At 39.3% G+C, this 25,411-nt stretch overlaps 1 long non-coding RNA gene across 7 annotated transcripts in view; it reads right to left on the reverse strand.

The window, feature by feature from the left end:
• LOC116660528 overlaps window positions 1-25,411 on the reverse strand; it is a 204,311-nt gene that overhangs the window by 165,504 nt on the left and 13,396 nt on the right. For 6 of the 7 annotated variants that reach the window (XR_004316114.1, XR_004316117.1, XR_004316113.1 and 3 more), the window contains 3 exons: window positions 23,214-23,328; window positions 22,809-22,886; window positions 18,114-18,306 (listed from right to left, as the gene is read on the reverse strand). This is a non-coding gene — a long non-coding RNA (uncharacterized LOC116660528). The remainder of the gene's footprint in view (window positions 1-18,113; window positions 18,307-22,808; window positions 22,887-23,213; window positions 23,329-25,411) is intronic. The other variant, XR_004316115.1, reaches the window with a different exon arrangement.

Here is a 25,411-nt window from a genome sequence, read left to right on the forward strand (position 1 = left end):
ACCAAATGCTATGATATCACATGTAGACACTTATTCCTCAGTCACTTATTTCCTCCTCAGGCTCAAAGTTAGAGTCTAGTTAGCATTAGTACAATTGCTTTATCTTACCGAGCAAGAGACACTACTGTAAATATGCAGGAATTTTAAAATATGCTCTAATAGATATTACTGCCCAATACTAAATTCCCTCTGGTTTATCACATATTTTAAGCAAAAACACACTATCTAAACCTACACTTACTCTGTCTTTTACTTCTTCTTTCCCAAGGAGTGAAAATTGCAATGTATTCTTTAGAAAAGTCCCCAAATGTAGGCTTAAACTTGGTCTCCTTTTCCCTCATTTCCTGAAGGCAAAATAATTACAAACAGAACTTTAAGAAATCATGCATGCATCGGGAATTTGGTCTTTCTTCTTGGTATCAGCTTATTCAGAGGCCAATCCCTTTGAGAAAAGCTAGTGGTTCTCTCGATACCAGCAACTCCAAACCTCTTCCTTTAACCAGACTGTGACATTGTCATTGTATATGGTTTTGGACCACCATGCAAGCAAGTCATTTTAAGCAGTTTTTAACATATCCTGTGACTGATGAGGAGTCAAACTTCATATTTCAAGCAGTATTAAAAATACAGCTATTTCCAGTTGACGTGTATCAAGAGATTTTTGTATGTTCATACCCTTGACCAAGTAATTCCACTTTGGGGACTCTATCCTAGGGAAATAACCTGAATAACAGAAAAACACTTCATGCACAAAGACAGTAAGCCAACTACCTAAATGTCCCTGAAATACAGGAATGGCCAATAAACTATCCACTTAAAGGAACATTTTATAGCCCTTGAAATAGAGTTATGAAAATTTTATAACATGGAATATTTTTCTCATGTTAAGTAGAAAGTTAAGATGAAAATTATATGTACAAGTTAATCACTCTTATGTAAAGACTAAGTAATTCTGACTCCTTAAGTAGTCTTAAAAGAAATAAGAGCTTGCAAGTCTCAAGCCAAGGGGCTCTAGAAGAGCTGTTGGTTTTTTACATCCTCTTATATAAGGTGGGATCCAATAAATACTTGTTAAATTAATGAATAATGAAAACATAGGTGTTCACTATTATCTAATAAGTTACAGCGTATGAATCTGCTGATATGCAACCATTCTGACCAATAAAAACAGCAATTTCATATGGTTCAGCTATACAGAGTCAATGAGCCTTGACCACCACATGTTGCACCAGAGCAAGATGAAATAACCTGAACCTCCCAGCAGTCACTCCCTCCTTCCCTCCCTCTCTCCCCTCCCTTCTACCCCACAGAAGTCAAATAATCAGCCTGAAGAAAATCCAACTGGATATTTGACACAATATTGCAAAAAAAAAATTTTTTTTTCAAAAAGACTTGTTGCTGACTTCTTCCCACATTGCCATCATCATGTAGACATACTTTAGGCTTAAGCAGGAGGAACACATGATGGTTAAGCTTTCTTTCCTATCTTGGGATAATAGATGCTAGATAATAATTCTCATTTCCTACACCTAGACACCTAAAGAGACAATTACCAGAGGATTTAAAAGATATAGGGATTTTTCTATTAGAAATAATCAGTGATTCCTTTTCAAACTCTTGAGATCACTCACTATGGTCTTCTGATTTATTTCCTTTCAGATATGTAAAATGGGAAAAGTTGAACAGACGCTTCCCTATTTTGCAAAGAAAGCACTTTATTTCTATAGATTTCCCTCTTCACAATCCCCTTCCCCACTCCCAGGCAATTAACAAACTGACAAACATCATAGGTAACCTGACTTGGAGGTGGCAGGGAGTGGGGTGGGGTCAACCTAAGAAGGCTTGGAACAGATTCAAAACAGTCAAGCAATATTTCCAATATTACAGACAGCTTTTGGGCACTATTCTACTGACAAACATTTTTTAGCAAAAAATCTACTTTTTATCTTTTCTAGTTCCTTTATGGCAAAGAATAAATATGTAACTGTGTCTAATCACCTTTGTAAAATTCTCACTTCTACCTCTGCCCTTTTCAGAGTTACAGTTGTTAAAATTCTTATCCAAAAAATTCTTATTAAAAAGGAAGGGAGCTAGGAGAATTATTTGCGAGAACTGCTGGAGTAAAACAATCTAAGTTACTCTCGTTTTTTTAAGTTTCTACAACTTAAAAAAGACAGAATAACAAATATGAGATGATTAAAGAAAGCAGTTGATTTGAATCCATGGTGTGGTCTCAGCCGTAAGTGTATATAGTCCAGTCTGCGCTTGTTACTGAATTGACAAAGGTTGATTGGCAAGTTGCTCTGATCTGATAGCAGTTTGTTAGGGGAGCTTAGGGAAAAAATCTTTAAAAATAATTCACTTCCAAGAAAAGGAAGAGAGATATAAACTCTGTAGATTTAAATACCTACCTATCTGCTTTCAGTGTCTATGAAGCAAAACAATATCAAATATTTATTTGAGAAAATGAATGAATCTAACTTTTATCAGCATTTAATGTACATTATTATGTTCCTATTGTCCAAAGACAGATGTAAGCTTTAATACAATTTAACCATATAAGGAATCAAACTGAGCTTCAAACCTATCCAGGGACTTACTTCATTCTTTTGTTATTCCAGTGACTTTGTTTGGATTTAAAACTCAAGACAAAATGAAAAGTATACTAAAGACACTAATATTATTGCAATCACCTGAAGATTTGTCACTATAAAATCACCTTATGTTTCAATTTAATTTTATAATTCCTTTTATAGCAAAGGAACTCTCTAAATCTTACCCAATGTTTTCATAAGGACCTTATTCAAACCTTGTATGAGGCATTTGCTCAATTAGAAATTAAGGGTCTACATTTTTGTTATTAATTTGGTAATATCAAATTCATGACTTATAAAATCACAGGGAATTGTTGGGAAAAGCACTAGACTAGGAAGATGTGATTCCCAAGAGCTGGTCTCTGTGCTTCACCACAGTGAACGTCTAGCCCCCCAAGTAGCATTAAATGAGAGTTTTGTTAGATGATTACTTAGTTTGCTTCTGCTGCTTCCTAGATTCTTTTAACTTAGTTGTACTTTCTAATTTCTTAATCAATACAATGGAAATGATAACAAAACCAAGTGAATTCTAAGCTGACTTCCAATATTAACTTGCCTACATTTCATTCATGGGCACTGTGGATGCCTGAAGATTTCTATCTACAAGTTCCAAAAGATATGATACAATTTCAGAGATTAAAAACAGAATCAGAAAAAGTCACCTCCTTGAACTGACATTAAAATAAGACAAAACAGATACCATTCATCATCTTTCTGGTAACTCACATAATGAGATGGTTTCAAATGTGGTGCCCACTTGGTTATCAGTAATGCAACTAATGTAAAGAATGTGTACTCTCACCTGACAGTTGGGGAAAATTACAAATCAGCATAAGCAAGAATTATCTTGTGGCTGGAAAAAACTCCTGAATTATTATGTTTACATTACTATCCAAGGAAGAGATGCCCCAATCCTGAAAGTCAGTGACAGATATCCAGAAAGATGAATTTGAATTCCACTAACATTTATTGAACACTAGTGTGCCATCCATTATGATTGGGTCTTTCATATGTTAGCTCATTTAGTCTTCACAAAACCCTGAGTTAATATTATCCCTACATTACCGATGAGGTGCACAGATGTCCAGGAACTGTCCAGGATCAGCTGCTTAGAATTTAACCCCCTTGTTCTCTGACTCCAAATCCCAATGTTTTTGCAATTATGTTACTCTTCAGAGAATGGGGGGGTGCGGTTTCTAACTATCCTAGACATGAAAAGAAGTAATCCATTTCCCTTTGTTATAAGTTTGTGCTTATAAACAACCTAACTTATTCTTCAGTGTTGGAGCAATTGTCAGTGGCACCCCTGTAAACACATCTGTATTTTTCAAACTTCTGTCCCTATGGTTTTATAGTATTTTGTTCACATAGGTTACATGATTTGAAAGGTTTTTGATGACCAAACAGGTTATATTAAATATTGTGTGCTCTGTTACAAAATCTAAGTCTTACCTAAAGATTCAAAATCAGCAAGTACTCACAGTAATATTATGAAATCATATAAATCACTAATGTGGCTATGATGATGAGTAAATAATTTAAATAAGGATTTAGACATGTGAGCACTGCTTACTGCTATTGGGCCCTTAATTTTGGCTACCTCCGCTGTAACTTATCAGAGTTGGTGAAATGATGGATCAGATGCATTTAGTTCAGACGCTATTGATATGTGGCTCTGCTCTCTGCTAATAGCATATGGCTAGAGCAACTACGCCTCAATGTTCCTATGATTTCAACATCAGAATGCCTGAGCAACACGAGATGACTCATAAGTCTGGCCAAAGGAAATGAAACTCATCATGCTTGTTAATATCTTGCCTTAATTCAAGAACATGTAAGATAAATTAGGTTTGCAGAAATATTTGACATAGCCTATGGGCATCTTATCACGACTTTCTTGGACTCCTTGACATCAAGTGAAGAACCACCAGGCTAGCAAACCTCTTGTTTTAAGTTAATATATTGCATTGTGTTCAAAAGTCATCATTCTGGTTTATAAATCATTCCTGTGCATTTAATTGGCACATGTTAGTTTTTTAAGGTACATGCCAATGGTTTAACTTTGACAGGCTCTCTCTGGATGATTCTTTGTGGGCAATAACAGTAATTGAATGTTTCAGTATCTCCATATCAAGATCATTTACCATACTCTATGACTCAGCATTTCCACATCCAGGTCTTTACTCCAAGGCTTAAGTGGAATCACAGAGAATAATGGAAAACTATCTAGTTTCCTGACAATGAAGACTTGTTTAAAACATAATACATTGTTCAACAAATGTTTGAGGGCTATTATATGCTAGGTGACAAAGATTAAGTCATGAATGAGACATATGGTTACTACATTCATGGAGTTGGAAAGATATATGTTCCAGTGACAATTATTACATAAAAAAAGACTCCAAAATTTTGTGGCCTAGAACAGCAACCATCTTCTCTATGCTTACAGATTGTGTGACTTAGGAATTTGGACAGGGCATGCAGGAATGGTTTATCTCTTCTCCATGATGTCTGGGACCTCAGCTGGAAGACTTGATAGCTAGAGATGACAGAAGGAGGCTGGAATCACCTCTAGGCTCCTTCACTGACATATCTGGGCTGGGATGAATCAAAGACTTGGGCTGGCAACCAGAACACCTACATGCAGCTTCTCCATGACTTGGCTACCTCCCAGTATTAGAACCCAACAGTCTGGTTCCGGAGCTCCCACTTGTAATGCTTGTTAACAGCCATAATAATTCTGAGAAATAATATTATAGATTATTTTACTACTGTTTCTCTTTGCTTACTGATATTTCTAAAATGGGAGGAAAATAAAGAAATGTTTCCTTGAGGTTGTTCCTGTACTCTCATAGGTTTCTACATGCAGTGTTTTCCAAGCTGGCCAGATCAGAAGAATCATCTGACACATTTGTTAAAAATACAGATTTAGGACCCCACCCCAGACCTACTGGCTCAGAATCTTCAAGGAAGGGGCCTGGATAGTTGTATTTTTAGCAAATACTTATAATTGAGTAAAGTTTGGAATCTCTACTATACTGTGTATTATATTTGAGGTCCCTCAAATCTTTGTGGCTTTTTTTGTCCTTCCTGCAGCTGTCAGAAACCACTCAAATAAAAGAAACCACCCAACCATGTAATGAGTGATTTTATGTAATAAGGAAGTACTTTTCTCCTAAAGGCTGATAAACATTTGATAGCTAAAGGATTCCTGGCAAGCCTAAAGCAAGATTTAGCATCTCAGAGTTGTAGTAACCCAGCAGTGTTTTCAGATGATGAAAGGACACGTGTGGGATGGGAGGTGGTGTCATCTTTGGAAAAAACAGTGTAGTGGTGAGAACAGACCACACACTAGTGAATTATACACGTCAAAGGAAGCAAATACATACTATATATTTACTACTTAAAAGATAACTTAAAATAAGACCTAACGTCCAGAGTTGTGAGAAAAAAAAATCAATTAGAAATGTGAATTGATTACATAATTTAATTTTCCAAACACTTTCTACTATCTGTTTTTATCTTGAAACATAAAATCCACAACATTTTTACTCAGATCAGAAAAGTAAATTATGAAAGCAATTCAACTGCCACTCAAGGATATCACTTATCTTATAATTATCTTATTTGGAGCAAGCACTTATGTAAATATCCTCAACTCAAGATAATCTTAATAACATCTAATATAGAAGAATTTACTATATGCCAAGTCCTGCCTCATTTGGTTCTCACAACACTCTAATGATCCTCACTGCTGTCAGATGAGGACACTGCAGTCATTTGCCCAAAGTTTCACAGCTAAGATGTCCCAGAGCTGAAATCTGAACTAAGTACAGCATTAAATCACCAAATGATGCCATAGTGACCTTCATACTAGTAAAAGCCATACAATCATTATATCTGGCGTGTGCATATGCGTAACATTTAATAGCCATAGAATTTGAGGTCAAAATCTATTTTAAGCAGGTAGACATACACGAACGAGGGAATTAGAATCATTATTTTAAAAACCATTATTAAAAAGTATTTTCAACTGCACAAAAGAGAAATTGCACAGGCATATGGAATATATAGTAAGTATTTGCCTGAAAGGCACAAGTAATTTAACTCGACAAATACTTATTGTATGAGTAGTATGTATAATATTTAGCTCCCATTTTTTTGGAATTTACAGTTTAGATTAGAAGGACAAGACACACACAAATATCAATATAACAAGAGAAAGAAGAGAAGAATTTATTCTTCTTTATTTAGCAAATACTTTCAAAAAGAAGAAATGCTATTTTATTGAGAAAGTAGGCATAGCCTTACTATTAAGCTATGACTATAACATTCTTCATTAAATTATGAAAATTGAGACTTCACCCAAAAAGGGTCAAGATTTCAAAATACCTCTAAGTTCATTCTAAAGCATAAACCTCAAAAACAATGTTATAATGAGGCTTCAATATATTTAGAATCTTAACTTTAAAAATTCACTTGGGAATCATTAAAATATTTACTGGAGTTCTCTTTCTCCTCCACTTCCATCAACTCCATCAACGCCTAAATGTCCTCTTTGCCTCTGCCAGGCATTCCCATACTCTTCTCAGGCTAGATTTCTGTCATCAAATTCCCAATTACAGAAAAATGAACCACCAGCTTGGTCTAGGGCCTGAGCAACCAAATGCTACAGATTAAAGTTTTCTGAAAGCTTTTTCTTCTCAAACTTCCTGAGACCACACTGAGACTCCTATAATGAAAGGACTAGTAAGGACAATGGACTTGAGGGCCACTTTCAGTATATTTTCAAGCAAATGTTCCTGGGTATGGTTTCCTCCACTACGAACTGAGGGTCTCACCTGCCCTTCTCAGCTCTCAGGGAAGCTGTGAGGATCATGGCAGTGAATATGGGATGATTCACACAGGGAAATGGAAAGGACTATGTAGAGGTAAGAGATTACTACTGTACTCTGGAAGCAAAGTCCTTCTCCTCCCCCCACAAAAATCTAAGAAACCTAAGCTGGTTTACCAATTTTTCTTCATCAGTGTATCAAGAATGCATCACTACTCAAGATGCCGTGCATGCAGTCTGTCCTGCCAACATTTTTAAGTCTGCAGAACAAATATAAATGGATACATGGAAGGGTTCCTGGCCTTGGTCCTACATAAATACAAATGCATTCTATTCATGATGATTTATATATAACCAAGCCATCCCACACATCTCCTTATAAGAAGGGTTAATCATGGGCTATTAAAGATACACAAATGATCAAGTAGCCTGCATCACTCTACTATGAGGGTGCAGAGAGCTCCACAAAGTCACATTTGGCAATGTTGATTTAACACCTCATAAAAAATCCAGCTCTTTAGAAAAGCACTCTGGTCTTCAAACTGGGGACATAGTGAGAAGAGTTTAAAATAGGTCAATTAGCCAACTTTTTTTTAAACCTAAAAGCTTGTCCAGAGCATGGTACAACAGACTTTTAAATGTTCAAAAAGAACTGTGCGTACTTTGTCCACGTACCAAGACGACTAGCAACTTTTCTCAGTAAACTATATTTTAGTTCCTAGTTTTTTTCTGTGTTCTACAGAAGAATAGGGTGATGTTTTCATCAAATAAAAATTTTAAAATATACCTACCCTTAAAGCAGAATAATAATTTTAGGATTAATATCTTTGCTCTGTTGGTAATATTATAGTTTCAAAATAGACAACACTGAACTATTATTTATGTCCAGAGAGCCTCTAGAACACTGTATAATGTTAAGAAATTATAACTTTCACTTTGGATTACACATTTTGGCAAAACAGAAAACTGAGAGTTTCATTATATTAATAAGTAAATAAAACCCACACTGAATGCAATTGGTAACTGAAAATTTTCCCAAAATTAATATCCTTGGGTACACTTTCAAAGATCATATGAACAAAACAATAGCTGAAATGTTTGTTCCATTTAGTCTTTTATCTGTTTCTTTAGGAATAAGAATCATAGTAAATATGTCAAAGTAACTGAATATTTTACATTAGAAACCTGATTTTCCTTAAAGAATTGTATCTGTATTCCCCAATTCTTGGAATTGAACAAGTCTCATCCTAGCCCCTGAAGCATAAGCACCTTTATCTCCTGACACAGAACAGCTCCTCTGGTGACTTGGAGACCAATGGGAAGGCAACAGACCTGGTGGGAAGGATTACATAAGAAGGAGCTCTAGTCAGTGTGGCCAGAGGAGTGTGGGTTAATGGAAACTGGGAGGTCATGGCTGCCTAGAGACAAGGTTGACTAATACTGCCACAAATCCTCTGAATTCCTTTTTCTCTTGTGCTCTCTCTCTCCCCACACCGCGCCCCCCGGCCAACTCTTGAATATATCCTTGGCCTCTGCAAACAGAACGAGCTCTAGGCTCAATTCTATGAATCATTTGTTCCATGGTGTTAGGATGTTAGCATCCCTGATGTAGGAATGATCCTTTATCTACATTTGTACTTCTAGCCCAATGCCTGACACAGAGTAGGTGCTCAGTAATTTTGGATGAGAAGTCTCAGCTATGACCTTAGAAATAGAATTGGAAAATAGACTGATTCCAAAAGGTTTTTAGAAATAGAATCAACAGGACTTGGCAAACCCTTGGAAGTAGAGAATAAAGATAACAGCCACGGATAAGTCAGATTTCCAGCTTGGAAAGGCATAAATTCAAGAACAGTCTGGAGACAGGCGCACAGTTTGGACAAATTGAATCTGAAATGTTCGTAGGCCAACCAGAAGGAAAAGGAATAGCAAGGAGATGGGCAAATACCTTAGAAGAGAATTCATTGCTGCACTGATTCAATTTTGGCATCTCCCATCTACAAGTCCCTGTCAGATACACAAATGAAAATAAGATCACGCAGGGTGAGAGTAGAGTATGAGGAGAAGAGAGCGCTAAGGACAAGAAGTGAAGGTGATACCTATGTCAGGGCCAGGCTGAGTGAGGGAAACAGACAGGAGAGGTGAGAGAAATTTAGATGGCATGGCATGGCATAGCATCGTGAATACATGAGCTGGATTAAGGAGAAAGAGAAAATACTAGGGAGAGGGCAAGCAAAACCACAAGGACCCAGAGAAGGTAGTTAGAGTTACCTTACAGGAGAGGAATGATGCTCTGCAGGGGATTTATTTCAGTAGGATAGAAAAGCACACTGCAGCAGATTAAAGAATAAGAGCGATTGTCATTTCAAGCATAAAAGCAAGAACATTTGGATAGGAACAGACTGTTGGAAAGTTGGGGTCAATGGGAGACCATGTCTTTTACTTTGATTTTCGAATGTCTAGTTCAATTTTTCATGATAACTTACACGATGCTTTATTGGATGGATAATTTAGAAGGCTTTTTCAAAAACACCCAAGAACATTTGCAAAGTAACATTCAAGACCACAGTTTTCTTAGTTTAAGGTGTCATAAGTGTTGAAAGGATGAAAATTTCATAAATTAGTTTTAGCTAATGGGTGAATTTAGTGGTCCAGCAACAGTCAAAAACATTACATAGCTACCATTGACCAGTGAGCTGGGAGTTTGTCCTTCGGTAGCTCTCATCTGTTTGAGAGCTGACTGGCAAGCTAATACATTTCCTCTCTAAGCAGTGCCTGTGTTGGGTGCAGAGGTGAATACAAGAGCTCTGGGATCAGCCTGCCTGTATGCACTTGGAGCAACCTAATGAAGGTCTGTATCCCTCAATTTCCTTATGAATAAAATAGGGCTATTGAAAGCACCTGCTTCATAGGATTGCTATGAAGATTAAATAAGTTGATGCATATTTTAAAAGCTTAGAGCAAAAGCAGATAGACAGGAAGTGCTCAATGAAAATCAGTTACTGTGTTCCATACATTTCATCACACAGATGGAAACTGGGTTTTTATGATGATCATCTTGGGGTCCACTCTCTCCCATCTGTGGTCACCCTAACTAGGATGATGCTTATTGACAGAGGTGTTACTCCTGAATTATCATCACAGGGCATGAACTTTATTCTTCCCTGAGCTCCATTCTCTTCAGAGGGGTCCTCCTACTGAAACATGACAATTGTCGGCAAATCAAGAAACTACACAGTGTTAGAGATACAGCCCGGGGTTATGGGACAGTTTTTCACCTTCAGAACAACCAGGGAATTGAAACTTGGCCTCATTAGTGCCATGTTGCCAACCAGCACAGCTAACTGAGCCAGGCATGGAGCGCTTTGCAGATTTTGAACTGTCTGAAAAATGTCAACTTGTCAAATCACTGAGGAAAGGTGTTAAGAACTACTGAACTTAACCATTATTGCCATTAGTCCAAGACCTAGACCAAGGCAGGTACTGAGAAATCTAGTCCTGACCTAGGACCAGACTTCATCCTAGGTTTGTGCTGGCACAAGGTTGGCATTCACTAAATGCCCTCTGGGTTGGCTGATCACTGAGACTAAGTTCCTAAGCATGCATAATAAAAATAGTAACCTGCCTAAAGATCAAAATAACAGTAAGTAGAAGGTATGTCAGTATTTTATATGACTCTGCCTGGCCAGTTAAGAACCAGGTGTTCAGAGCTTTAACTATTACTATATATACGGTTCAGAACAGATTTTTATATGTGCTTCCCTGAAGGTAAAGTACTTAGCCTTCTGAGTCAACTTTATAGCCTCTTTCTGCTTTCACCTTAATGGATAACATCCGTCTACAAATTTGTAACATCAGTGAATTCTAATAATGACTGGTGAGAATTCCATCCCTATTCGAAGGTTAAGACATTTTAAACTTCATTTCAGTGTAGCTTAATCTAAAAGTTAATCAACCTCAACCTCAGAGATTTAACAAAAACATGAAAGAATAGCTCTGAGACCAACCTGTGTTCCACTAAAAACCCTAAGAGAAAGTGAAGAGCTTGATCTCTTTATTGGATCCAGCACGGGGAGGCAGCTACTCAGTCGAGCTGCTGGCATGAACCTCCACCAGCCACATCAGGGAGGAAAAGTTTCCCAGGCAGCCTCCCGCATGGCTTATGAAAGAATAAAGACCCAGAACATTTAGCTCTTCATAATACCTCTAGATCAATCCTTGCAGTAAACACCAAAATTAAGAGCTAGGTTCCTTACCGTTTCACTTTAGGCTCTTTGTCCTGCTTTGTCTCCTGAATAAGGATGATGGTGAATCATTTCCAAGAGTTTCATTAAAATTCTAGACTCAGGTCCCTTAACTCACCAAATCCTTCCTTATTTGTCCCCATCCATAAAATATCTTATTGACAGGGCCAGGAAGAGTAGATGATAGTGAAATAAAAGAAGAAAAAGAAGGTATCTCTCACTTGGATCCTATATAGAAAAAATTTATATATACTCTCATTTTTAGAAAGTGAGTGCAAAAGAAAAGCATTCTGTAGTCTCATCAAAATAATTTAGGTGTTCAACAAACTTGAAATCAATGAGGTACTACTTGGGCAGTGAGATGGCAAGTATGATCAGCTCCTTCCTCTATGGCTGTAGAAACATGTGGGATACAGCTGTCAATCACAGATTTGAATGATACTCAGCTAAACTACTTGATAGGGCCATTTAATTTTATCTTGTGTTTATATTCTCAGGTGACTATGTTTTGATTGGAAAACACGATCTGAAACTTAGAAAGATATTTCCCAAGAAAGTTTCAGGATTAGCTATTCCAACCTAAATTTCATTCATAAAAAGGCAAATTTGTGTTCACTCTTAGTTTCTTTTATTCAGAAAATCATCTTCTTTGTCTTTGTTTTTATCCTACTGCCTAACAAACGTTCTCCCATCCTTGCTAATTTTGCCTGATTTTTACATCTTTACCGCTCTGCTCACTCTTCAAGCACCGATTACCCACTGTGTGCCAAGCTTTGGGCCAGAGATGGGAAATCAGATATTTCCTGCCATGACCCCTGCCTTCACAAAACTCATTTCCTACTCCTCGGTCAATGTGTTACCCCCATTATTTACAACCTGGGTTACTCCACTTTATGTCTTTGGAAGCTCCCACCACCTCTCCATTAGGTATCTATTTTGGAACTTACTTCTCCCTGCCAAAAATTCTTTGACCTTCACACAATTTTAGGGCAGGTATCCTATGTCTGTATTATACCACATCTTCCTCTTGTAAGAGCCATTTCTCTCCAAACTGTTAGCCTTGAACATTAGCTGCTTTTCCCAATCCTTTACATTTCTTGATAATCTTATAAAGGCCAACTTTATGCATATGTTCTAGAATACTTCAGCTTCCACTTTTGGGTGCTCATGCTTTGCCTACTTTTCTCTTCATGAAAACCTTTCCTCTTCTCCTCCACTTCCCAGGCTCTCTGCAATCCTTTCAATTCCTAATTATCCCTGCTGTTTCTAGAGACAAGAAATTGATACAATAAAACTTTAACTTTGATCTGGGTGATTTATCCATTCACATCACAAAATAGGAGGTTCAGAGAAAAAAACCTCTGACAATTTTGGTTATTTTGAAAGCAAAGTAAATTTTACAAAAATTCTTAAACCTGAAAGCCTATTTCTTTTATACATTCACTATCATATCTATGCAGCCACTCAATCAAAACCAAACCACACTGCAGAGAAACTTTTGGAAGAGAAAATTAAGTGCTTCCATTATTTGAGTGACTAGGCTCCAGTGCCAACAGGCACTTGAGTCTGATTCAATGTCAAGTTGCATCACTGCCAAGTCAAGGCATATACACCTGCTCATCCAGGGTGCCCTCCCATTAGCTCTTCTCAGGAACATCTGGACCAGATTCAAGCTACCTTGAATTCCAAAGGTACCCTGTAGAGTCTCTCTCTCTCTCGATCTCAATCCTTCAGGAATATAAGGTATCATTTGGTGCTTCAGAGCTTTCTGCTAAACTAGCAATACCCCCTTAGAGTTGAAACTGCTTTGTGAGCATTTCAGGGCCTGCCTTCTAGATTACTACCCATTAGTATGAGTGACAGGTGCTCTCTGTGCCCCTCCTACTCCATCACGTCCTCCATCCCACCATGCCCTCAATCCCCAATCGCTCCTACCTCTTTACCTCCAAGCATTCTTGGAGACAGTGAATTTGACTAACAGCAACTGAGTCCAAGGAATTCAAACAATAAACATAACAGCATTGCAAGTGTAATAAATTCAATGTTATGATAAACATAACAGCATTGCAAGTGTAATAAATTCAATGTTATGAATTGATCAGCAGTTCAAAATGTTAACACTTGAAGATGTATTCAGATGTGTTTATCTAAGTGTACATATATATTAAGGACCTCCTCCACACAATCCCCATTGTTTCTGTATCATTTATGGGAGCCATAAAAGGCAAACCTACTCCATACCATTCATTCTTCACCCTGCCCATCCCTGACATGTACCTCAGTTGAAATGCCAAAATTCCACAGAAAGCGCTTACTGGAAGGCCACGTGTAAAGCCACACAAAGTACACTGATAGCTTGCTTGATCACTTGTGAATTCAGTTATTCCAGCATAATGCCAGGCCCAGAGTATACCAACAATACATAGTCATTAATTAATTACAAAGCCTCCCATAACTGTAAATCTAAGAATTAAGAAAGCTCCATTAAGCAAAAATTAGATATTTAGAGTTTAACAGATATGTTTTTTCTTAAGGAAACTGAGACCCACTAAAACTAGCATCTCGTTGATAATAACTAAACCCATATTTAACTTTCAGGACTTTCCCATCCAATGGCTATATGACTAGAAGACAAAGAGCATACGGCCAATGAAGCTAGCTAGGGCCTTTAATAGGATGTTGGGCTTCAACCTTCCTTAAAATTCCCCATTTAATTGTTAATGCCATTATGAAATTTATTACTAGTGGCAGAAATGACCCCCATAAATTACCTGAGGCTTGACTAATTGAAATATATGACGGGAGTATCATATCTGTAATGTATTTGATTCAGAAAAGGTAGCTGTGTTTTGTATCAAACTGGATTTGGCAGTGCACGTAGGGCTTACAAATCTCTGGTGTCAGACTTGCGCTAAAGCGCCATTTGTTTAGGGACAATTTGGAGAACATGAGCGAGTAGGAAAGAGTAGGTCCAGATGTTCTGCTTAAGGCCAGGTGTGGCTCAGTTGGCCTGTTTAGTGATGAGGGATTTTCCAGAGCACAGGAAGCAGCACCTGTGTGAGATTACACACAGATTTAAACTCTTTACCAAGTTGAATGCCTTCTGTCTGGTCTCTTCCTAATTGCAGTGACCTAGACAGATGATCTCAGGTGGAACTGGCCAAACATACAGATTTTGCTAGTACTTGATTGAAAAATATAAAAAGAGCTCAGTTGTAGTTTGATCTTAAATAAGGAAGATCAACTACTAATATAATGAAATCAAAGTTGAGAGCACTGAAAAGATTAAAGCTCACCAAATTAATAATTAACCCAGGCCTTTTTATTACTGTTATACCCTTTCCAAAAAACAAACAAACAAACAAAAAAAAACGCCACCATATTTCCTATACAAATTCAACACCAAATCAGAGTAATACTGGAAAAATGAATTGCTAGGCACATGTGATGCTGTGTTGGTATTCAACAGGTCTTGGCTGTAAATTGGTTTGGTGTGTGTAGATGACTTTTGGCTGCCTTATTAAAGGAAAATTCTGCTAGTAAAAATACACAGCAGCCTTTTTTATATAGTAAACAGATGTCAGCCTTTCATTGTAAAGTATTTTTGATTCAGGAGATGTCAAATATTACTTTAACAGACAGTTCCTGTCTACAAAGAATATTTAACTTTTGTAAGATAAAATAGTGACTCAAAAGTTTTGGGGTCTTTTTTTACACAGCTAATGGTGCACCATTAAAACAAATGTCTTTGAAACTCTGGTCTTAGCACTTTAATTTAAAGATGATCTTTATGCATTTTTCCCTGGTGTATGATTTTGCAGTGGTAACTTTGCAGTTAAATTGTGTTGATCCAACAAAACCATCCTCCCCTAAGTCTACTGTGCTTTCATAAACCGCTGATTCCTCTTTAATTACTAGAGCTGTAAGTTCTAGGTGACAGAAAGTACAGCGGAGATGAACAAATCAAGACAGTAGAGCTGTTTCTGAAGCCAAAAGTATGTGCCAAGGACAGCAAAGGAAATAGTCTTTTCATTATCTAACAGCTTCCGTTAGATGTTTTTTGCTGGAGTACATGTCTCTTTTACTATAGAGTAATGATCCTTACCTCAAAGGGGAGTTCGGTGAGGACTAGATGAGAAAACATTTATTAAGCACTTAGTACAATGCCTGGCACATAATAATAGCTCAGTAAATATTAGCTGCTGGTAAAGGATCTAAAGGGCTGAACTAGGGTAAAAGCTAAATAGGTCATTCAGCCTATTTTTAGGATAAACCTTAGGCTGCAGATGCAAAAACAGTGTTTATGATTCACCCAGGGTCCATCTCAGCCAATTGTGGCTGGAATTCCAACAAAAGAGTTTGGAGCCAAAGCTTTATGGCAGTAAACAGTGAGCTTTTCCCTGGAATGCCCTCCTCCCTTCCTTGGACACAATCGATAAAGGATTAAAGAATTGTAACCATTTCTTTTCCACTGCCCACCCTCCTGCCCAAGCTCTCTTCTTCCCTCCCTCTCCAACTCTGCATCTCTCCTTATCTGTCTTTCTATCCATCTCTTTATCTTTGCTTCTTTCTTAGATCTGACTCACTGTGGACTTACACTGGGCTGTAAAATCCTTGAGGGCAGGATTCAAGCCTGTACAAGTCAGCCGAAGCCCCTTGCAACCCCCAGCACAGTACTGTGTGCAGAGCAGTAGCACAAGAAATACTTGACTCAATTTCTTATTGCTAGTGAAGAATGTTTTTGTTTTCTTTACACAACAATAACCAATGTAAAGGAGAGCAAGATAGGGCAGGAAATCGCTAGAACAGAGAAGCAAATATATGTGAAACCACAACCCAAGTTTTACATGAACCTAACCAAAAGCCTTCAAGAAGTGAAAAATATACTACTACGTAGCTGTGAAGTGCATAAAAGACTGTCATCTGATAAATTGTCGTCCAAATTAATACTGGATGTTTTCATCAAGTTGTTGCAAACAGTTCTCCCCATAACGCTGGTTACAAGTGGAAAATCCCCACAATGAGGCACGCCAACCAAGTTACTGATGTGCCTTATTTCTCTGCCTTCCAGAGTTTCAGCTAAAGGGCAGCAAAAGAAATTCCAATATAAATTCTTTTTTGCAGCAGACACAACAGCAATTATAGCTGACAGTGCTTCCACAAGTTACCTAGTGAAATTCCATCTTTATCCTCAACCAAGTCGTTAGAATTCACACTCAACACACCATCTTGTGAGAAATTCACTTTCTGTTTTCTCTAAAGTCCCCAAAATATAATCTGATTGTATGAATAGAATGAAATAATAGAGTTTCTTCCCAGCACTTTCAATTTTTTTTTTTTTGGTCTTTTTCTGATCATACCAATAAAAAAATTCAAAAGTGTTTGAACATAGGAGAGTAAATTAGAGCTGAATCAGGAGAGATGCCTTGTAGACAGCCACGGAGTGCGGGGTGGGTTACTGTGTGTTTATGAGCATTGTCAAGCTCCCATTGTTTCTAGGCAAAATGGTGATGTAAAAATTATGCCTCTGCTCTTGGGGAATGAAAATCACATAAACTGTCTCCTGTAAATCATATTTTGCTCGTCTAAGTGGATCAGATGGGAGAGCAGGAGAGGGGGCCTCCATGGCGAGGAGCTTTGATCATTTTGATCAAACACAGACCACCTATCAGCTTCCAAGTGCCACCATGCGTCATACACATTTTCAATATTGTGTCATAATAGCTACCAGTCATTGTCGTTGAGATAAAAAAGGGTTTGTAATTAAACATATGATTGGATCCAGACATTTTAATCATGCTATCTATTTTGCAAAGCAAGCCTGCTGTCTTTTCAGCAGTCCCCTGGAATCGCCCTAGGATGACAATTTGCATGCTAACTGAATTCATGTCCCGTGCAGATTGCACAAGGCCATCTGTTGCTGATTGTTTGGGTCCTCTGTTTTGCAGACTCAAATATGAAAATGTAGAAAGTAAAAGGCAAATTATGGAGCCCAGGGCAAGGGAGCAGACTGTTTGATTTTTCTTTCTCTGCTGCTATCCCTCTGGAGGAGACGATTACAGAAACGAAAAACGCTCCCCCTCCCCCCGTCAGTCCTCCTGGCCTTATGATAAAATCAGTGCCATGAAATGATGCTGTTTCCCCACTGCTTCTTGTCTTAGTCTCATTCACCTTGACCAGAAAGAGACCCCACTCCCAACTCCAAACACAAGACAGTCAGAAAGGGGAGGGGCTGCCCTGACTCGGGAGCGCAGACACAAGAAGAGACAGGGCCGAAACGTCCTCTGTTACTTAGAGAAGGTGATCGCTGGGCTTGCCAAACATTCTCCCCAGCCCAGTGAAGACTGGGGAATACGAAGTATGCGCAGGGGAAAGAGCTGTGTCAGGTAAACACAGAAGGGGTCATTAAAGACCAGAGTCTTCAAAAGGCCGTTGACAAACCTTGCCAAGGAGGACTTGCTCAGGTGCAGCCGTGGGAGAGCTTCCCCTGCTTCACTCAGGGCAAAGGCCAGGGACAGAACTGAGATTCGGAGAACATCTCCTACCAGTTGTCATGGGCCCGGCACCCTGAGGAGTGCGTCCACCTTCATTGTTCTCCACTCCTCACAATATTGTCCTTTTGGAAATGAAGAACCTACAATTCAGAAAGATTAAATAATTTGCTAAGGTTACCCAGCTAGGAAGTCACAGACCAGGGTCGATTCATATCCGGGTCTTTTCCCTCCGAGCACATGACACTTTCTTTCATGCCACGTGCTCCCCCACGCCTCGGGTGGCGTGAATCAACCTCTTTCTTCACTCTCCACACAGCACAAAGTTTATAACTTGGAAAAACCTACCCCTCTTATCTTTCATGGGATGTAGTCAGCTTTTGCCTTAACAGAAGATAGGCAAAATATTTGTTTCATTGTTTCAATAAGTCCAAGTTGAGGATTTACTTTTCCAAGTAACTGCAGGCTGCCTGGAGACGGGAGTGGAACATTTCAACCACAGGAGTTGCCTGAGTGGGCCAAAGTCACCAAGAGGGTAAAGGACACTGCTCTCCCCCGTCACTCTTCCACCCCACCCACTCAGCTCCCCATTTAAATCCAGACTCGAACACTACTTTTTGAGCACTGACTATATGTCAAGGACACACACTTGTATTAATTTGTTTGCAGCCTTAAAGCAAGCCCATGAGATAAGTGACAACAGCCCCTCCATCACCTGATCCTAAAGAAGTGAGGCTCAGGGAAAGGAAAGGGATTGCTGATGACACTCAGCTGTTGGAAACGGAGGCCATTTCCCACTGCCATGTCTGGCCCCATCATCTCGGTGCCTACTTTTTCTTATCCTTCCCATCAAACCCCATATCTCATATTGTAGACTAGCTCAGAGCCCTCATCCACTCATCATCCTCTCCCCCAGCATCTCAGCTTCCTCACCCTACCTCCAAATCCCACACCCAACTCCTTGCTTACAGCAGAGGTTCTCACACTTTATTGTGTTTAGAAATCACCCGAAGAGCTTGGTCAGTTTCCTATGTCCATGCCCAGATTCAGCAGTCCCCAGTTCAACAGGTCAGAGTGCGGCCTGAGACTGCATTTCTGACAAGCTCACAGGTGATGCCAGTGGCTACCCATGGTCTGGTGGCCACTCTTTAAGGGCCTCTGCCAGCCTGACTTCTAGTCTCTCTGCTACTTTCCCATGGCTGGAGGCCTTCCTCCTCTCCGGCAGAAGAGCTGAGATGTTTGGACCCTCTCAACCTCACCCTCACACTAACCAGGACTACCAGGAAGATGTGTTCTGACACCCTGTGCCCTGACACCCTGTGCCCTGACACCCTGTGCCCTGACCTGGCTTCAGTGGGAAGCCTCCATCCTCACAGGCTTACTTCTTCCTCTAGAAAGGAGCCCTCTCTCTAGGCTTTTAGAACTAGACTTCTGCTACTGGATGTAACCTTGAGCTAATGACATGAACTCTATGCCTCGGATTCAACATCTGCAAAACTGGCATTAAAATATTTACTTTATAAGATACAGGAAAGACCAAAAGAAGGAGCATAAGAGTGACATTCCCAGGACAACACCTGACCCGGAGGAGATGCCCAGACCACATTCGTTCTCTCGTTCCTCCTTTCCTTCCTCTCTTGGGATGTGTGAAGTTCAGCGCTGGCCTCCAAACGCTGCAGCAGCCACTCAGCGCAGGGACGAAACCGCCCAGACAATGAAGAATGGCGGCAACGCGCAGCTGCCACGCTCCAGGCATTTTCAGAAACTGTGAGGGTGGCCTGCACTGCTGACGGCTCTGTCGTTGGTGTATGGAGCAAGGGGAATTTGATTCTGTCGCACTATTTGCTGGATACTTTGAGAGAGTCACAGAAGCCAGGACCCTCAACGTAAGGAGAACTGGAGAGGCTAGATTTGCTCTCTGCCCTGGGACCTCCTCTCGGAGGATGTGGGTGGGAACCTCAAGCTGAGGGGGTGCCCCAGCTTAGCCCCTGAAAAAGAGCATTGAACCCAACAACTCTTTAGGCTTTTTCATTTTCTCCTTTTCAAAAATCCCATAGTCTTTCAAATTTTATAAATATTAACATTCTTGTAGTACATTTTTTATTCTCTTAATCTTTTAATTTCTGGTTTCTACAGTTTCATGGAATATTCATTATTCCCTGCTTTCTTTGTCTTCCTGCTTTTGCCATTTAGTCTAATTTAATGCTTTTTTGTTTCTAAATTTTGTCTACTTATTTTAATTTCATGTCTTTCATCAGCGGTTTTCCTTATAATTTTAATTGCATATACAATGCAGGATAATTTCAGAGAAATCACATATTACAAACAAGCAAAATGAATTTTTTTTTTAAATCATACTCCCATTCACCCAAAGATAATCATATACCACATGTATTTGTATACGATTCCAAACTATTCTCCTGGCAGAATATTCTGAATTTCCTATTAGGTTGGCTACTTTAATCCTTTTTAACAGTGTAGACTTTGGTTTGTTATTTTCCCAATTCTCTGGTTTAGTTTTCTCACCTCTTTGTTTTGCTGTCAACACTGTATTCTGGCTTTCCTTAACCCGACACATTTTTACTCCTCTATTAGTTTTCTTATACTATTTATGTTCATTCTAGCTTTTAAAATAAAGTCTTTGTTACTATTCTGATTAAGTTTTTCATTTACTTTGCTTGTTATTGTTTAGGAGTTTCCATTTTTTAATTCTTTTCATTCTGAGTTTTTGAATGACCCACAGTTAGAGTTCCCCAAAAGAGATGGTTAAGGATTCACAGCAGCCCAGCAAGCTCCTCATAATACAGATTGTAACCCTCTCGATGCTGAATCACCTAAAAGTTACTTGAAGCAAGTAAGTAAACCCATAAGTTGCATTTCTTCCCAAGATCATAGTCATTTTCCCCAAGTGGACATCATTCTTGGGCCATGGGAACAGTACAGCCCTCTTCCACACGTCTCCTCCAGTTCCACATTATGGTACTTATATGACCCACAGCTACGGTATAGATCATCACAGACATTTGGAAAGAATTGATTGCTACAAATTGGATGCCAAGGTGAGAAGGAGGTTCCATTCAGGCAGGACTCTCAGGATAAAGTCTGTCTGGTATTAACAGGGAACCTGAAGACATCAAAATTTCTAGTAACAGTCCATGAACAGAGCCATTATTACAGGCTCCACAACCAAGTTTTTGGAATCCTATATCCACTTGTCTCCGATCTATTATCACCAGTATGACTCACTATTCATTTAATTGGGGTCCCAGGAGACGCTGCTTAGCGTCTAAGTCTCCCAAACTCCACTGCTTTATTAAAAAGACCAAAGATAAGTTAACCCACGTGGAAGCAAATGTACTTTGTAGGGTTTAGGGCCCACAACAATGGCCTCTTCCATTTTTTTTTTTAAATCCTAAGTCTGTTTTCCAGTCCAAAAACCTTCAAGATACAGGGAAGTAGATCAAACACTTTCTTATGATAGAGCTAGATGCCGAATGGATTGGTTTGAGTTCCTGGAAAATAATCTGATTAACTTTGATTTCCCTGATTGGTTGTTTCTTTTACTTTCCACATCACATATGTACTCTGATTGGAGGCATATCCAAGAAAGAAATTCACTTTTTTGGGTGGGATTTTCTCATTGACATCTCCATCCACCAGCCCAATACCCAGTACCACAGTCCTCTTCCCCCACCCTCACTTTGTCCCGCTAAGGGCTCAGGTTCTGGGCATCCCTCATATATGTCAGTCTCCACTCTCTCCAGTTTGCAGTAACTATCCTTAGTCATTTAACTCTTCACTCACTATTTCTTGCCTTTATGTTAATTATTTGGGCTAAAGAGTCCTGAAAACTCTCATATCAAAGAGAACATAACCATTCCATGCTTTTATCTGACTAAATTAGACTGCTCATTTCAGGTCAAATCATGCAACTAATAACCCCCAAGATGTGTCATCCCAAACTCACTAGATTCTCAGCAAAGTCCCTTCTTATGAGCAACCTTCCCCTTGTGGAATGTGTCTGAATAAAAACTTAAATGTAAAGATCCAAAACAGACAGCTTTTCACCCACAGGTTAGCGAGAGTGCCATCTTGGCACTTGCATGGAGAAAATACCCTCCTGGACATGAGGACAGGACTGGACAGGACTGGCCTTCTGACCTCAGACCCTGCTGGGGGCTGACACAGCTCCTAAATGCACTGAGGGAGAATCTCTTCCTTCTAATCTTGATTCTTTTTCTCTAATAAAATGTACAGAATATGCCTTGATGTTTATGCTCAGTTGAAAGCCAAGCATCCCCACTTGTTTATTTGAAAACTCCCCATATTTTCCAATGCCAGATGTGGGTAAGAATTTTCCCTGCAGTTCATGAAATCATAAACCATAACATTCACTTTAGAAAGCATCTCGTTCAGTTCTTTTGTTTCACAGATGAGGAGACCGAAGCCCAGAAAAATTAAATGAATTTTCCAACACCACAGGATTAAGAATCCAGACCTCAGTAATTCCAGGTCAGAGATTTTCCCACAACAGACACAATTCTTCCCACACTCAGTGAGCATTTACCACCCGCCTGCCCCAGCCAGAGTCCTAGGGTCTGCCTGGATTTTGCTAAATGTAGCCTCCATTTCCTTGCCAACTTACTTGGATCAAGTTTCACAACGGTTGTGCATTCAAGCTGGGACATCTTCTGTGGCAGCTTTAGAAATAGCCACCTACTCCCTATTAAGGAAAGGGACAACACAAAAATGAGATTCTCCCATTACAATTGCACTGATTTCTACCAGCATCTGGTAAGGAACTGCTTCCCAGTATCTCTCCCAACTACACTACAATGGCAGCACCTCTGTCTTCATTTACAATCATTTGTCTTTCCATTTTAGTCAGCTTCATGCCCCAAACCAAACAACGCCTCACACATTATTAAAACAATGACCGTGTGTCCTTTATGTCACACACTCTCTATGATGGCAAATAAGCTGCTAATAAATTCCCTGTCTGTGGCCAGGTTATTTGTCCTTATTAATTGGGATACTGAAACCCACTCACCTGCCTCTCAGAGTGGCAGGACAGCCTCAGCACTCAGAGATTATCCAGAAATCCTTCAGTATCCGATTCTATCACCATGCAGCCAACAACTCTTCTACTGCTTCCTTCTTAGAACCTAAAAGAAGTTCATGTTTGATAGCATGGTTCCTCTCAGGATGACCCCAGCCAACATAACTGGCCTGATTTCCCACCCACCCTTCCCTGCCCCTGCCCCTCCCCCAAGGGCCATGTCAGTTACGCCTTGTTTCCTTTGCAATTTTTCAGGATGCCCTTCCTCACCTCCTCTGGTAAACCAGGCATACTTCAACATCATGGTTAAATATCTTCTCCTGCATACATAGCTCATGCTTTCTTCTCTGAGTTCCCATAAGGTTTGTAACATTATTATCTGTTTACAAGTCTTATATCCAAAGAAATACCTCTAAAGATATTCTTGGGAAGGTCAGAGGCTTCATGAACTATGGTTCTCAGAAATGCAAAGCATCCATTGTTGGTAAAGTTGATAACTTTGTCCTCTTTGGCTACATCTTCAGTTTAGACAGGGGAAACATCTGTATTCATTCACTGAACCAATATGCATCAACTGCCTAATACAACCTCCACATCATTCCAGGTGCTGGGGATAGAGAAGGATGCCGGGGGCCGATGGCCTAACACAAAAAAGCAGCTGTGTGTGGCCAACTTCTTTGTCCTTACTAACTGGGATACTGAAGCCCACTCACCTGCCTCTAGGAGCGGCAGGACAGGCTCAGGGCTCAGAGATTACCCTGGCGGAACATTGACAGGAATTAGTTAGGTCTTAGATCCATTAGTTTATCAGAGAGTTTGTGAAAAGGTGACCAGGAAGTAAGCTTTGGGTTGAAAAAGAAAAATACTAAAACTATTAGCCAGAAAAATACTACTCTCTCATTCTCTAACTCTGCCCCACTTGGTGAAACAACATGTATCACCATTACAGTTAAAGGAGGAATTGTTGAAGAATTGTTCCCTGGCTCAGGAGACTTTTCTCCCACTTCATTTCTTTGTGAGCATTTGCCTTTGAAGCTTCCTTGCTGCAAGACCTTTATGTTATACATGAGAGCATCAGGCCAACGACTTCTAAAGCCAGCAGGAAAACAGTACCAAGAGTTTTAGAGTTTCTGAGCATCGATTCCCCTAATGGCCCAAAAGTAAACTTGAGTGAAAGAGACTGCACTCAAAACACAGCAACACTTTCCCAAGCACCAGACAGGACTTGAGTGTGATGTCCTCACTAACTCAAAAATTGTTGGAAGGGTTTGCTTTGAAGTCCATTGCTGAGCACACCACATGGATGCCAAATGTCATCCCCTCCTGGCTTAAATCAGTGCCAAGGGAGACCTCCACCCAACTAGACCCTTCTCTTTTGACAGCCTAACACAGTCCTAACTGGAGAGTTCACCTCCTGCTGCCCACGGGGGAGAAGCGTCATTTACCAAATGCTATGAAGTTTCCACGTGAAAAGGCATCTATCTGAGTGATACGGCAGTCCAACCAGACAGCTTGCCAAGGCTTTCCTCTAGTTTCTATTTCCATGCCTGTATTTCCTACAGCATGAGTTTCAGTATTTTCAATTTACTAATACTTTCAATGGTTATGAAGATGCACCCAACTGCACATATAAAGGCGAGTATGGGGTTGGTTTTTGGGTGTTTTTTTTTTTTTTGCAGTTATAGTAATATCAATAAGAAACAATTAAAAGAAGGACTATATAAAACAGAAGTTGCCCATTGAATGCAAAGATTATACTTTTTATTTTAGACCCTTTCATATAAATCTACTCAAATATACAATAAACAGAATTAGGAAGCTAATTTTGTATGCTGTCACCCAGAACACACTGAAAAGAAAACTAATATAAACGCAACTTGAATTATTTTTGAAAAAGCCAAAAATCTACCTCAACTTTAGCCCTTATTTTAAACATTATATTAAATGAAAATCACTTAAAGGAGTGGGGGGCAAGATCAGTGAAGGGGATTAAGGGGTATAAACTACTAGGTATAAAATAAATGAGTTCAAGGATGTAATGTACAGCACAGGGAATATAGCCAACATTTTATAATAACTTTATATAGAGTATAAGCTATAGAAATAGCGAATCACTATGTTGTACACCTGAAACTAATATAATCTTGTAAATCAATTACATTTCATTTTAAAAAATTGTTTAAAACAAA

The sequence above is a fragment of the Camelus ferus genome, chromosome 29, assembly GCF_009834535.1.
Source record: "Camelus ferus isolate YT-003-E chromosome 29, BCGSAC_Cfer_1.0, whole genome shotgun sequence".
In the NCBI taxonomy this organism is placed as follows: domain Eukaryota; kingdom Metazoa; phylum Chordata; class Mammalia; order Artiodactyla; family Camelidae; genus Camelus; species Camelus ferus.